This window comes from Mus caroli, chromosome 13 (assembly GCF_900094665.2).
Source record: "Mus caroli chromosome 13, CAROLI_EIJ_v1.1, whole genome shotgun sequence".
NCBI lineage: Eukaryota > Metazoa > Chordata > Mammalia > Rodentia > Muridae > Mus > Mus caroli.
In genome coordinates, this window is record NC_034582.1 from 11,143,036 (window position 1) to 11,156,961 (window position 13,926).

Genomic DNA, 13,926 nt, shown 5'->3' on the forward strand with positions numbered 1-13,926 from the left:
CCCCTCCCCCTCCTAAGCCTGATTCGAACTAGGCTTCTTCTATCTGAGCATTAGTTTCCACAATAGTTGAGTGTTCTCGGGGCACAGACTTCTGTCTGCCTCCCCATCACCATTCCGTTTGACAGTAAAAGACCCATGGATTTGTTCAGTAGTTTTGGCCAACAGAGGTACTTCCTGCTTCTTGTGACCTCTGATATTAGTAGTTTGGTAATTCTGCCTGTGTGTCTTGGGATCTTGGGCTTGGGCCTCCGTGGTGAAGAATTCATTGCCTCTCAGAACGGGCTCTCTTTTCCTAACATTTTGTTTGCTACATGCTCTATGGTAATGTTTCGTTCCTGGGTTTCAGCATATAACCCCAGAAAGTTCAAACATCAGCTCATAGATTCTGATTATCTTCATTTATCATGGTCTCACTGGGTATCCCTGGCTGATCTGGAACTCAACTGTGAGGACCAGTCTGCTCTCTGAGTACTGGAATTAAAGGTGTTTGCCACCATGCCAGGCCTGACAATATTTTCACGGTCCCTGGGCCTGAGCTGGGTTCCATTCTCAGCTCTGCCCCGTGTTAAGTGGCTCCTTAAGCATTTCCCCCACCTTTGTTTCCAGATGCAAATTGGAATGGAGAATGGGCTGTTAGGGGAAGGTCTATGTTTGTTCACTGACTTTTGTTGTTTGTTTGTTTTGTTTTTTCCTTTTATACAGACACACTTAAAGTGATTCGGAAGAGATTCTCTACCCCATGCATGCTCACGTGACCTTTTGTTATATCCCATAAGCCATAGGTTTCCTTCACATTAGTTAATCTCCCCACTCTGCTCTCACCATTTCATCCTTTTTTTTTTTTTTTTTTAAATCTAAGATCCAATGATGGGCACACAGAGAGCACCTAATGTCTCACAAACCACAGAGATTTGGCAAGTGGTAGACTGCCCGATCCATGTCTAATCATGAACTTAACTCATGTTTGCAGTTCTGCATCTTTCTCCTGACCTTTGAACTTTGGAATTGGGGCATATTTTATAATCTGTAGTGGTTTCTGTTTTTATTGGTTAAGTGGCACGCAGGAGGAAGTTTCACGTGTCTCTTAGTATGACTGTTTCTTTTTCATTTCCTTTTTTGTTCATGGACTACAGTGACCAAAAGCTTTTAAAAGAAAGACTATATTTGAGAAAGGCTTTTAGAGTTCTTTTAAAACTAAAGCAAAACCTGAAAGTGAGACAAAAATATTTCTCAAAGTCCTGAATCTTTAAAGTAATGTCATTTTAGAGTTGAAAACTCATCCTTGTTTGTTTTTAGGAAAAAATAATAATAAATTTTTTTCCCCACTAAGATCTCAGCTACTGTTTCCTAAATTACACAATAATGAGCCTACTTGGAAAATTGCAAAGTTAAAGTATAGAGAGAATGTTTCAGAATGATTCTGCTGCCTACATCTTAGAAAATGAAAAACGAGGGGTCCCTCAACCTGGCAGGGGATAAAGAGGAAGGCATGTACAGCGAGCTGACTGTGCGGTGTGTTTGTGAAGATGCATAGCACAAGCTCTGAGAGGGTAAGGCTTCATGATTAATGGTGTTTATTCTTGACAGAAGCCTCCTTTATTTATCTGCAATACAGTTTAGCGATTTTATCAGGCACCTGAATGAAAAATATTCAGTCATACCAATATTGCAGTGTAAATTGAGTAGAGTCACTTTTTATTATATCTTTTTGCCTTATCATCCACACAGTAATTTTCTAGCAGAGGTATGATATGGAAAGGCTGGATTTAGTCGTACTTGACACAAAGCCTCTTCAATTTCCCCTAAAAGTTCAGGCTTAGAAGTGTGTGTGTGTGTGTGTGTGTGTGTGTGTGTGTGTGTGTGTGTGTATCTTATATATAAACCCTTCTCTCTTATTGAAGCAGTTTCAGGATTTGAAAGAATAAAGATAAACTGTACAAACCTGGGTAGGGAAAACTGTTAATATAAAAATATGTAATAGCTGTAAACTCGCTGATGTGCCGCTGCTGGGTGAGCTCCTGGACTCCACACTGAAGCTTTGTTTGGCTCCTGGTCCCACTCTTCTAATCAGCCACCATCAGGCCTCATCAGCATAAGGCTTTACTCTATCATCTCTTTGGGAAATGACATCAAAGCAGAGTATGCTGGTGCCCTAGAGAGGACATCAGTAGCTGCAAAGATGGCAGTGCTGTCACAGGGATGAAGAAAGGAAATGGAGAACCCATTTTCTGATTAACGATGGAGCCTTGTTTTTCTGGCTCAGAAGTCCACATAAACCTGACTTCAGTGTGAACATATGAAAGTAGACTCAACATGAGGTCAGGATTAACTTCTTGGACTCTAGAATTGTGCTTTTAATTATTGATCTGTACCCAAAGTGACTTCTCACACAAAACAAATCCAAGGCTATTGCTTCTCGGATTTTTAAAAATATCTATTTGTCTAAAATTGTTTAATCATCCAGATAAATGTACAACCATGGAATGAGTTATTTTTTAATGCCTTTTAAAAAATTCTTTGTATATTTTTTATTATTTTCTTTTATATCCCTCAAGTCCTCCTAGATCTGCCCCCCTTCTTACCCACACAACTCTATTCCCTTTCTTAAAACAGACAAACAAAAAACAAAAGAAAAAGCCAGAAAAAAGCACCCAGTTCAAGTTCTGTTTCTGCTGGCCAACTGCTTCTGAGTATGGTGGAGTGTGGTTGATAATGCCCAGTGTTACTCCATTGAAGAAAACCAATTTCCCCTGCCTCGCCCTTTCCCAGCCTTGCTTCCTAACAGCTATTTGTAAATGTTTTCTTAGCTAGGGGTGGGAGTTTGAATCCAGTCCCTTTCGTTTATGCCGAGATTTCTGTCTGGTTTGAGCTTTTGCATGTTTATGCTGCCATGGTCTCTGTTGGTCCATATGTGCTCCAGTGTTCTTCTACCCAGAAAAATAAATGTGAACTTGGAGTCATTCCTCTTATAGTTAGTAGATAGCATGACTCAAACTCAGACTTTCTACAAAATATGAAGGTAGGCTTCTTTATTGTTATGAGGATATGGCACCTAAACAAGTACCAGAAATTTCACAGTTATAGTTAGCGCTTAGATGGTACTTAGCAATTTGCTGGGTGACTACATGTTTCAAAATCAAAATATTTTTATTTTTGATGTATATTTTCTTTTGGACCCAGGATATTATTTGCCGTTTTTGTATTTTAAATAAAATTGCCTATTAAATATATTTGTATTGAATATATTTTGACCATATTATCATCTCCTTGTGTATCCACTTCTCTGTTCTCACACTGCTGCTCCATGCCCGCCTACTTTGTTCCTCTAAACCAGTGGTTCTCAACCTTCCTACTGTTGTGGCCCTATAATTTCATCGCTACTTCATAACTGTAATTTTGCATTGTCATGAATTGTAATGTAAATATCTGAGTTTTTTGATGGTCTTAAGCAACCCCTGTGAATGGGTCATTTGACCTTTAAAGGGATCAAGACCCACTGGTGGAGAACAGCTACTTTAAACAATCTCTCTCTCTCTCTCTCTCTCTCTCTCTCTCTCTCTCTCTCTCTCTCTGTGGGTGTGTGTGTGGGGGTGGTGAGCGTGTGATACTGTTACTATTAGAGGAAACAAGCAGGAGAAGCAGTCTAAGAAGTACCCATAGACAGGATGTTCTGAACGGAACCTTTGTTCCCCAAGACATTTTTCTATTTTCTTGGCAATGTCTTAAGTCTTTACAATAAAATACCTCTTGTTTTTTATGCCCCTGATTCTAGATTGAGATGTTTTTTTTTCATGATGTTCTATTCATCTTGAAGTTAGTACTCATATTTGCTTACTAATTTATTAATTTATCTTTTCTTTGTTTGAGTGTTACAGTTTTCTAACTTGTTTTTTGTCTTCAGTATTCTGTCCTTTCTTCAGTCCATTCCTTGGTCAAGGCTTTTATATTTTAGGTAATGTGTTTTTCATTTAAAATTTTCAAATTATTTTCTTTTCAGTATTTATACCTCTTTAGAGTTCATCTTTTTATATCTTATATGTCTTTCTTACTTTCCCAGCTGTTTGTGGTCTATTGGGATTCACTCAAAAATTTGTATTTTCTTTGATTTCTCTGAACACTCCTGTAATGACCCTTCTGAGCTCTCCAGGACAGAATGTAGTTCACCTGTAGTTCATGCTTGGGGATAAGTAGTTTTGAGGAGCAGGGCTGCTCAGTTTCTTGTTTACCTATGTATTTGCATTAAAGGTTGTACATAATGAAGTTAGATAATGAGTTGGATGTATTCATTCTTTCAAAAATGTATTCATATGCTTATTTATTTTAAATCACCCTGATTGTTTCCAAGGGGATGCTTGCTCTCTCTGTTCAGTAGGGACCACAGGGTTGTAGAGTTGGGGTGCAAATTAGAATATTGTTTGCAAAGACAATCACTATCAACATCAAGCGAGCAATGATGGAACAATAAGATTTGAATGAAAAATTAATCCTACCAGAACCAATAATTTAGGGGCAAAGGATAACTAAAAGTACTGAATGCATTAATACATTATTTATTGTGCATATGTATGGAAATGAAAGGGTGATCAGTCCCAACACAACAAAGAAACCTAGGGTTAGACTGAGATAGTACTTGTCTAAAGCAAAGAGTAGAGTAGAAAATACCTGGAAGAGGAAACAGTTGGCGGGAAGTAGAGGGTGTAAGGAAACCTTAGCTGGAGAATGACTGAGAAGAGAGAAATAAAGACGGAGAACTAAATGAAGAATGCCCTCCCCAGTTCTTAAGGAGGCTACACATTCCTCACTAACTAACCTGCCCTTTCCAGTGTTGAGATAATGGAATAGGGAAGAGCAGGGACACGTGGTAGAGTAAGGTGTTGCTTGAGTATGAGTGACTGGCTTCCTGTGTTGCCTGACTCCTGCTCTGTAGTTCTGCTCTGGCATCTGTACCTTTCTTTGGGACATCCGGTGGCAGCTGATATTCTAAACACCTTGTAGTATAACAGAAGTCACATGAGCACAGGACCAGCACTAACAACTGGAGGCCAATGGTGTGACTGGCAACCTAAACCCCACCTGTGAAGTACTGTCTACTGAGCTGGCTGGGGTCTTTTTGAAACAGTGTCCTTCCGTTGTTCCAAGCTGAGTCTGCTTCTTCTAATGACCATATGGTCGTCCCTGTTTCAAGCCACTCAGTCTACTGTGCCACGACTGCCTTAGTGCAGGACGTGATCTACTCTATGCCCCGTGCTTCATGACACAGGGGCCAGGTGACTGTGCTGCTCACTCAGCAGGGGTCCTTTCCAAATGAGACCCACAGCTGTTTTGTGAATGAAAGCACAGCATATCCACCCCTTGCTGAATTTTCCCTTTTCTCTACTCTTTATGATACCACATCTATGGCTACTATACAGATGTCTTTAGTCTGCCAGTCATGAGCTTTGTCTCCTAGAGTTGGCTGGGTGGAGGTCCTTTCTCTTTGTCCCCTCTAAGCTGGCTCTAGACTTTCTCTCCTGCTATGGAAGTTCTGTTTTTTATTCCTCTTAAGCATAAACATTCATATGCCATCCAACTTCTTTCACCATTATCGTCTACATTATTTTTGGAGAATCTGGAAGACTATACTTAGGGGTTGTTAACTGTCTTCCTCTCTTATTTTGCCCATTTGAGTATTATTTTCAATATGGATTTGGAAATTCATCAAATTCCAGAAAATAGGTTCTGTAGAATGAGTGGGTAAGTTGTTAGGAAAATTACTTAAACTTCTTGCTTGTTTGAAAAAAAAAAAAACAATTCTAGGACTGGAGTGATGATTCAGTGGCTAAGAACACTGTCTGATCTTCTAGAGAACTCTAGTTCAATTCCAAACATACACCTGTAACTCCACCCTCAGGAAATCTGACTCCTGATACTGGGCACTGAATGTAATAGGCACAGGCTTGGTGCACAGACATCCATGTTGACAAAACACCTATACACATAAAATAGAATAAAATAATAAAATATTTCTTAAAATGCCTTCCTTTAAAAATGAAAAGGAAGCTATTGGATTGAAATGAGAAGATAACTGACTACTTGAAGAATGAACATTCACTTTTACTAAGCTCGGATCTACCTGCTAAGAGGTACCAGTGGGTGCTCCTAGAGGATGTCTAGGGTGTCCAGTAACTGGGCTTACTGGCTTTAGAAGAGCTGATATCCCATGAGGCCAAGAAGAAAACTATTATAAGCAGACTGTGGCAGTGAGGAGACTGCCTTTCCCCAGGTAGCCCCTCAGTAGTAATAGCAGCAGCAGGCATGAGGTTGTAGGGACCGATATTTACAAAGTGCCTACCATTCAACAGGTACCAGGCTAATTGCTTTCTGTTTTTACTAGCTCTCTCTACATCTGTGCCTTCTGTTTCTGAGATTCAAAGATATTAAGTAGATATATTCTGATGTAACCAGAAAATATGTCTTAAGTAACATCCAAGTATATCCTTAAAATTGTTGTTGTAATCTCTTACTATGCATGCCACAGTCTCTTGGTTTCAGGCTTCCATTGGGGGTCTCGGAAAGAAACGTCTTTATTTATATAAAAGGCATAATGTATTAAAATATCTTTGGAGTTTTTTCTTTTGTTTGTTTGTTATGTTTTGAGGCAGGGTCTCGCTACATAGCCCTGGCTGTCCTGGAACTTACCACTTTTAATATGTTTTAGTGTCTGTTTTTGTTGCTGTGATGATATATCCTGAAACAGTTGTTTTGACTCACAATTCAAGAGTACTCATGGGAGGGTACTCAGTTAAGCACTTGGCTGTTTAGCATCTCGGGGTAGGGAGTATCTCTATATTTTCTTCTTTCTTTATTATTTTTTTATGTGCACCTTTGGAGGTGAGAGAACAAATGATATCATTCAAAGTCGATGGGCCTTCCCTCCTCACAATTAAGACAGTTCCTTACAGGTTTGCTCCTAGGTGATTTTATATCCTGTCTGCCTAGTTGACAGCACTAACCATCAAGTTACTGCTAGTTACACAGTACTTTCTTAAGAGAAAAAAAGAAAAGATGTCTTTTTATTGCACATTACAAAATGGAATGTTTGTAAAGGTATTACATTTATTTGTTTGACGACAGCTAGACTTTCTAAAGTTATAATTTTGAGTATAATATGCATCCATGTTAAAATCAAAACTCTTTATTTAGATGCCATTTTGTCATGCAAATGAGGTCTTCTGGCTCACCCACTAGCTTCTCCCCTTTCCTACCCTTGTTTCTAAAGTGTTAGAGGGCAGGCAAGACAGCTAAGGCAGTAAAGGTGCATGCCACCAAGCCTGATAGCCTCAGTTCAGTTCCCTTCCTTGGAACCTGTGTGTTGGGAGGAGAGAACCCACTCCTCTAAGTTGTCCTCTGACTTCCAAGTGTGTGTCATGATGTATGTTTGCATGGACATATGTGTGCTCACACAAAGTGATTAAAATACATAATTAAACATGAAATTAAATTAGTGTCAGATTCATGTAGCTATTTTTCTTCTCTTTTGTAAAATTTATTAAATGGGCAAGAAGAACCATGAAAACATCATTTCACAGATATGAGACCATTATCTCCCAAAGACTTACTTGAATGAGTAGTGTGTTCATTAAAAGCCTTTAAAAAACAAAACCAAACACTGTACATTGTAATCAATTGGACAGAATTTTATTTAATTTTTCATCCTTGGGAGTTTAATCTCTTAATAGAAATAATTGTAGTAACATTTTATCAAATTTATCTTAGTTTTCATCTCTGGGCAGAATAAAATCCGTTTTAGCTGCAACCAGTCCTACTGGTTCTAGAATGTGGTACATAGGTAGAAGGAATTGTATCCATGAATGTGATGTTTCTTTTCTTCTCCATTGACAAGAAACTTCTGGTTTGCTTTAGCAAAAGCTTTCTTTACTCCCAAAACTCATATGCACAGTCTGTCTTCTGTTGTCTACTTGGCACTTACACCACTGACTTAACAAGTCTAATTTTGTCCAATAATAGCAAATGTTATATTATTTGTACTACTTTTAAGGTCACCAAACTTTTTATAAATTTTAAAAAGTATTATATATCTGTAGTTTGTTCTAAATTTAATTGATAGCAACTCCTATGAGAAACTTCAGCATGTGTAGCACTAAGAAAACAGTGTCCCTTCTGAAGAAGTGATATGAACAGTATTGCAGAAGAGTGCACATAGTGTATGCATACAGCTCAGTGAACGGTAGTGAGTCTCCATAAATAAAGGCATCTGCCAGCTGAGCAAGACTAGAAATAGAACATTGTAGAACACCTGTTGCCTATGCTATACATCACCATGAACCAGGAATGAATATTCTGATATCCTTATGTTTATAACATTGGGTTTAAGTGTTACTAGACTTGGTATAAGTTACTATACTACCTACAGTAATCTTTTAGCTGGATATTCTGTCCAGTATCCCTCATTGTAGCTCATTCCTTTTCATAACTTTGCTATTGTATGAATTATTTTTGTTCACTATCCTATCATTGGGTAGTTGTTTCTAATTTTATAGAGGGTAAAGAATGCGTCTGTGATCTTCTAGTCCAGATGTCACATGTGCATTCAATAATGTATGTCACTGGATGGTAAAATATGAATCTATTCAAATAGCCAATCCATAGCTGTGCTTTCACAAGGAGGGTCCAGCCTGTGCTAATGGTGGCTCAGCAGTCTCATTGCTACACATCTTTGCCTTAACCATTGCTTATCGTTTTTTTCATGGGTGGCATGAGTAATTGCAACCCCATAAAATGGATGAACCTATAATACCCAGTTTGGTTAGAGAAGTATATCTAATTCTAACTAAGAAGTCCAGTTATTCTTGCAATGAGTTTTTGTTGGTTTTGTTCCTTAATGGTAGCATATCATACCATACTATTAAAATGCTATAATAATTGTCTATTCTCTTTTTGTAATTTAGTTTCTTGACCTTATAAAATTAGTCTTAAATTATAGTCACAAACAAAAACAATTTTATGTTGTTTGATTGCCTTTGGGGAGATCATTAAGATAGTCTTTACTTGTCTAAGACTGTGCTTGCTGCACATTTCTCAGATTCCCATGGGCATCTAGAAACAAAGCAGCATCAACTCTTTATACCTGAACAGACAACTGTAAAATCTTCAGAGGAGGCTTTCCCTACATGGGTACTAATTGGGGATGCTGGGGATCTGAATTCACCCAAGATGCAGAGAAATAGCCCATCCTTTCATGCCAGCGGGAAGCTCTGTCAGCATTTACCTACAGTTTTATTGATAGGGCCATTGCCATATTACTGTAATTCTGTGTTACAGCATATGTGGCATGGTTTATGTCTGGTTTTAGGCCAGTTTGAAATATCATTGTTTATTCTGCATATGTGTTGCTAGTTCTTTCTAATATCAGCAATTGCGAACACACAGTTCCAGAATATGAAGGCAGAGAAGAATTAGTAAACTTCACTTCCGTTCGTACGTGGATCTACTGAAAGAATAAACCAACAGAAGACAAATCTTTTTTCTTTTGTTCTTATTGCTACTTCAGTCATCAATTGAATACTTTTTAAAACAAGTTTAACAGATATTTACCAAGTCAAGTTCATGAAATACATCCATTTATATGTGTTTTGTGACTGTCTCTATATTTCCTTATATACAACTCATCCCTCCTCTCGTCACTATTTTGATTAGTCCCTTTAAACAGCAATGTCTGCTAAGTCTTTCACATATGGTGTTCCATTACAAATGTAATGATGGACGAATGAACTAGCTACCAAGGCTTTGGAAACAGTAGTGTTAGGCGAAGTCAGAAGTGGCCTTACTGAAAGACTGATTCATGTACAGTTAGCTGGCTGTTTGAGCCATTTTCATGCAAGTTTCTGCTTTTGTCAACACTATGGAAGTGTCATCTAATCTAGCTTACTAGGGTGTCTTAGTCAGTGTCCAGTTACTGTAAAGAGACACCACGACCACAGCAACCTCTAAAAGGCAGCATTTAACTGAAGCTGGCTTATAGTTTCAGAGGTTTAGTCCATTACCATGGCAGGAAGCATAGTGATAGACAGGCAGGCATGATGCTAGAGATGTACCAAAGTCTTCTCTATCTGGATCCACAGTCAGCAGGAAGAGATACTTGGGCAGGCTTGGGCCCTTACGACCTCAAAGCCTACCTCCAATGACACACTTCCTCCAACTAGGCCACATCCACTCCAACAAGGCCACATCTCCCAGCCCTTCCCAGTAACTGCTGTTCCTTGATGACCAAGCATTTAAATATATGAGCCTATGGGGGTGGGCCTCACATATCCTTATTCAAACTACTACATGGGGTCTGATGCAGAAGCCCAGCTTAAATAGAGTACACAGGCTGATGGAGCAGTATGGAAAGGGGACTTGCAGCCACTGCTGTACTTGGAAGCTAACTTGTCATTTGGACATTATTGGATGGAGAGAAAAGGTTTTGTCGGCCAATTTCAAAATTTCCTGATATTGGGTTTGCATGTGTGCCTTCTGATGCTCACAGCAGCAGGGAGGGAACTGCTGGTGTCACGATGCACCTACCTCATGGGTCAGGAGACTGATGTATGAGTAGGAGTGAGTTGTAATCCACATCCGGGCCCTGCATTTCATGAGTGAGCTCATACTCTTAGCCCCCCTGTGTGGTCCTCTGACTTGACTTTAAAGGGGTTCTAAAAATATCCAAGGAGGTTCTTCAGAGGAGAGGACAAAACGGACTCATATTCCAGTTGGTACTAGGAAGACTATAACTAGATACTTACAGCAGCTATAATTATAATTGCCAAAGTTTGCAGTTACCAAGATACCTTCAGCAGTGGTATGGATTCGTAAACTGGCTCATCTTATTAATGGGGTATTACATGATGCTGAAAAGAAATGAGTTTTTAAAGACAAACAGGACTTTGCCATTTCCAAGAAGACAGATGGAATGTAAAATTGTACTCAAGATTCAGAAAGGCAAACATTATATATTTTTCTATCATATGTAATCTAGATTTTTTTAAACTATGAAAAGGCAACTATTTGTGATGATGTACCTGAGGAGGAGGGATAAAAGAGGATAATGGCAAATGGGTATTACCAAAGTTCATTTACTTACATGTGTAAAAACGTCACAATGAAATCCGTTACTGCAGTGAACATACACTGTAGGGAAGGAGGAGGGTTTTCATCAATGAGCAGACATTTAAGGAAACAGCTAAGCGAAAGGCTGTGCCCTTAGAGAATATTGAAAATGGCAAGAGTCTGCCTATGTGCAGTTCAGCAATATCAGAAATCTATACTGCAGCTTAATTTTGAAAGCTAGTCTCCCTTCCCCTCTCCCTCACCCTCTCAAACCCAGAGGTCAGCCTGACTCTGCTTCAGGAATGCTTTCATTAAATAATTACAGGTGTGCATCACTATACCTGTCAAAACAAAAGCTCCAGGCATTTCAAGATTTGAAATTATATAGCATTTTATATTTGTCAATCCTGATGTATGGGCCTGTTTATGTAATATGATATGATTTTATACGTGGAAATGCATACATTCCCTTGTGTATTTTGAGTGCGCCTTTGTATGGCACAATCATGGGACTTCTGTTCACCACCACCCCTCATTCCCACAGACAGCAAAGCACAAAGAGGGTGCAGAAGGTACCCAGGTTACACGGCTGCCAGCTACTGAGCTGCTGGCCTCAGACCGTCCCTTACTGACTGTCTGGTGCCTGTCTCCAGGATTCCTGATGAGCCATCACTGTGTCACCATTGTGACACTTTCTTGCAGAAATGGGTGGCTTGCATTTACCAGATGGCCTGTTTCCTGAGGGCAGTTAATGAGCTGGGTGCCTGTTGTGCACACTCTCTGAAGCTTCTCCCAGTCACCTCGTTTGTAAACACTGATCCCCTATCTCTGAGTGCATCTGTCTGAAAGGTTAAAGTGCAGCAGCTTTAGCTCTAAGTCTTGCATTACTCTCCTTTCTGCTGATACTTCTCACTAGTGTGTAAACAGCCTTGAGTCTAGCACTCTCGTCAGAAATGGAGTGGTGAGGTCTAGAATCCTTCTGAGAGGCTTCCCTAGTTGTTCGCTGGGTCTTCTGAGGTGAAAGCTCAGAAGGAAGCTCCGGAGCACCTGTCACATCCTCAAGGTGCAGTGAAGAGACCAACCTTGGAGATCCCACCTCATTGCCTTACTCTGGGATTAGTGGCCACCCCAGCCATTTCTCCATGGTCCCCATGTATTTATGAATGTAGGTTTGTCTTCATGGGCATGACTCTTCTAGGTGGAATTTGGGCTGATGAGGACAGAATATAAGAACCAGAATAAGTTTTCATCTTTATCAAAATTACAAACAGAGCAACCTACCAAGAAGGGTGAAATTCTCCAATAGTGTATAGTTCATATCGTTTAGCAGTGTGTAGTCTGCTGGGACCACCATGGTGTATCCCAGAGGTGTCTTGTCAAGGACTCAGTGAAGTGATTACTGTGTGTGTGTTTGCTTGTATCTCAGCATAAGGTTTATGTTTTATAGATTACTTTTTAATCAAACTGGAAGGATTGACCATTCTGTCTGGTAGAAATGAATGTGAGCTTCCCCTGTACTCTGTAAGTGACCTAACATGTCTGAATGGAGTTTGATTTAACAAGCTCAGAAGGGTACTTGGAGGGTAGGGGGTGGTTTCCCAGAGACATGAAGTGAACTCCTGTGGTACAGCTTCTGCCAGTTTCTGTTTACTTTGTTAGATGGAATAAAGGCCTTTTAACTTTTCAAAATGACACATAGTGTGCATAGCATCCAGTAACTGTTCATGTGTTACATTCACGTATTATATAAGTGCCTTGCTGCACTTTTCTAGATGCTAAGAACTGTGCGATAGACACTTCTTACTATTTATGTATAAATTTAGGAAATTGAAATTTTAGTGTATTTCTCCAGAAGGAGCTCCAAGTATCAAAATTACATGAGAAAATCCTCACACAGCCAGCACCTTGTTTCAGCTTATTTTCTAGGAGGGGAACACTGGGTCTTTTCTTCATATGCCCTGCCCAGTCTACTTGCTGGAGCCATTTCCATTATGATCCTTCTCTGACAGGATGACAGAGCCAGGGGCCCAGTGGCCGTGTCTTTGCTTCCCTGGGAAGAGGGAAATGGTGTGTTTCACTCTTTGGTTTCCCTCCTAACCATGTGCTCTCAGTGGCTCTACCTCTCTCACAGTCTGTTCTCCACATGCCTGTTCACTATCACAGGCAGTGAGTACAGAGTTTAACCTATCTTAGCCAGTTCCCTGGATCATGCCCTGGAGGAATCTATTAGGGAAGGAGCACACTGGTGCAAGGCTTTGCAGATCTGTGTTCTAGACATGACTGTCCCTGGGTTGCCAATGGTTGGCTGAATGTGTGGTGAGGTTGAAGTTTTAGACATGTCTCTCTGAGATCAGATACATCAGAGAGCTCTGTAGAGTTTGCACTTCAGGAAAGCAAGCCTCTTCCATTATCACCAGGGCCTGGTCTTGATGAAAACCTGGTTCTTTACCAGATCTCTAAGCCCAGGTTTTCTCAGTTGTTGGCTCCTTACTAAACATAATTAATAAGTATCCACATGAAAAATGAGTTCTAGCAGAAACCCAGTTCTGAATATTGCCTCATGAAAAAGAGAAGTTGCTTTTATTTTTTATTTATCTATTTATTTTTTTGTATAGAAAGATAATTGTATTGAAAGGTTTTCTTTATTACATATTTTCCTCAATTACATTTCCAATGCTATCCCAAAAGTCCCCCATACCCTCCCCCACCACTTCCCTACCCACCCATTTCCATTTTTTTTTTTTTTTGGCCCTGGCATTCCCCTGTATTGGGGCATATAAAGTTTGCAAGTCCAATGGGCCTCTCTTTCCAGTGATGGCCGACTAGGCCATCTTTTGA

The 13,926-nt window shown here is 39.7% G+C and overlaps 1 protein-coding gene across 1 annotated transcript in view; it reads left to right on the forward strand.

Annotated features, from left to right (window-relative positions):
- The window catches only part of Gli3 (GLI family zinc finger 3), a 268,239-nt gene that overhangs the window by 164,781 nt on the left and 89,532 nt on the right, over nucleotides 1-13,926 (forward strand). The gene's annotated exons all lie outside the window — the stretch shown is intronic.